This window comes from Acyrthosiphon pisum, chromosome A2 (assembly GCF_005508785.2).
Source record: "Acyrthosiphon pisum isolate AL4f chromosome A2, pea_aphid_22Mar2018_4r6ur, whole genome shotgun sequence".
Lineage (NCBI taxonomy): Eukaryota > Metazoa > Arthropoda > Insecta > Hemiptera > Aphididae > Acyrthosiphon > Acyrthosiphon pisum.
The window spans coordinates 34735032-34737673 of NC_042495.1; positions in this window are offsets into that span (position 1 = coordinate 34735032).

A 2642-nucleotide genomic window follows, 5' to 3' on the forward strand; every position below is an offset into this window, starting at 1 on the left:
TTTCCTTTTAAATCTAAGATATGAAAATGTAATACAAGATTCCTTATAAGATTTTCTACATTTATCAAAAAAAAAATGTCTATAATAAAGCCAAATTAAATTTTTATGATCGTTTGATATTCAAATTTTTACAACATTTGATATTCACTCGATTTCTCATGTACCGATTTTCTTATTTTGTTGTAATTCAAAAACGAATAACTGTAGATACATGAAAATTTTACTGAATGTTTATATTAGCATTTCCTATACACCATACAATTTTGAAAATATTTTGACTCTTTTTGAGCTGTTTACGGACATTTTTAGTTTTCAATTTTTTTAGTTTTTTTTTCTATCAATATTAATAAAGTTTTATCTGTTGGGCCAAAAAGTGTAAAAATTTAATACAAAGCTCCTGATATATTGTTACAATATCAATTGAAAAATATTAAAAATACATAGGCCCATTTTTTTTTTATAACCATTTAAAGATCGAATTTTGAAAAATTATTTTGTAGTTAAAAATTTATAAAATGTTCAACTTTTGTATCTAAGAATTAAAATTTAAAACAAGATTCCACGTAAGTAATTAATTCTGTTACCAAAAAATCTAAAAAATACATTTACACAGTTTATTTTTATAGTCATTTTAAGTACAAATTTGGACGAAATTACATATTAAAAACCTAGAATAACTATTTTAGTTATTTTGTTGTGATTGTATAATATTATTCTTGGGTATACTTGAAACTTCTAAAGTATACTATTATATATCTATGATAGTATCACGGTTTGTTGTTGATGTATAACGCGTTATAAGTACCTAATAGATATTATGATATGATTAATTTGGAATTTATTATAGGTACCTATTATAGGTCAATTTCAACATATAGTACCTTATCTTTTAGAAAATTGGATCAAGATGGTACTTTAGAGAGGTTATTTTCTGATTTTCTCAATAGTTATTTAATGTCACGGGAAAAACCACCGAAAAATTACGAAAAAACGCTAAAAATGGGATTTTAATTTCTAACGCTTTGTTTATCACCATAGAAACGAATAAAAAATTTTAATCTTATAATATTAATTCAACTTACATGATAAAATAATTAATAACAATATAAAATATCCTGAGTGACAAACCGTCCTCGCTCAGAATCGTTTTTCTTATACAATAATATTGTATCATTGAATTCAAGTCTAATACAACCCATTATACAATGACCCCCTTAACCTGTGATTGTTAGGAAAATGGGTAGTTTTAAAGAGAAGGTTTTAGTGTTGGTTATTTTTTTTGAACCCCCCCCAGAGCAAATTTGAATGTACGCCACTGCATGAACTTATGTCTTACTTAGTTCATGGTTTATTATATATTACTATATCATGATTCATGATAAATACTATATTTAACTAGAATAATTATTCTGTGTTTCAATATTTATCATAGGTAATAGAAAAACTTTAAATGATTATAATATAAATCTGTGTACAAATGTACCTATTTTTAATATTTTCAAATGTCATTGTAACAATATATTAAAATCCTTGTATTACATTTTCAAGCTTTTTTATCCAATATTTAACATTTTATTGACATTCATATAAAAAAAAACTAAAAAAAATTTAATTTAAAATGGTTTGAGAAAAAACGAGACTTAAGTACCTACTTAACACCAAAAAAAAAAAAAATACACGCCTAGGTACTCGGAAAATATTTTCAAGTGTAATCGGGATACAAAGCTGTACCTACAAAAAGTCCGGGCTCATTTTTTTACCGTTCAACAAAAGTCCAAAAGACGAAAAATACTAAATATTCTATTAAATTGTCATCTGCAATAATTAATAATACAATATTATATTATATAGGCATAGGCGCAAATAGCGTTTGTGATTGGTGGGGTAAAGCTTTACTTTGATAATATTGAATAAGCTTAAAACAAAACGTAGGCAATTTTTGGGGAGACCCTAACCCCCCTCCCATATTTACGCCTATGTAATATAGGTATATATAATTGATATTAATTTAAAAGATATAATTAATTTTCTTATACAACATTAATATTTGATTAGGTATTATTCTTTATACTTATTATATTCAATATAATGGTCGATACAAAAGTATATATATAAAGTTCAAAAATACATAAGAACAAATATAAACCTTTTAGCTTTTATAAATATTACATATTATTGTAATTTTTTTAAATGGCATAGGTATCATTGTTTATTGTTTAATAAAACGTAACTAGTTATAATTATTTTGGAATCTGAGCGGAGCGTGAAAGATAGTGGTTTTACCATACAGTGTTTATTTTATTTTTATATCCTGTAGACACAATTTCTACCAGAAGGTGTTCTTTGATTTCAACATATACCTAGTATCTTATCTTTTAGCAAAGTGGATCAAGATTCGATTTTCCCAATAATTATTTAATGCTACAGGAAAAACCACCGACAAATTACAAAAAACCGCTAAAAATGGGATTTTAATTTCTAACATTTTATTTATCACCATAGAAACGAATAAAAAATAATAATCAGTGGCGGCTATCCTAGAGTAGAGGTATAGCGCCCGCTACACCTTTAATTAGACGTGGGTGGGATGGGTTGTCTATGTAATTTTTTTATATGTGAATAAATACAGAATAATACTTTGG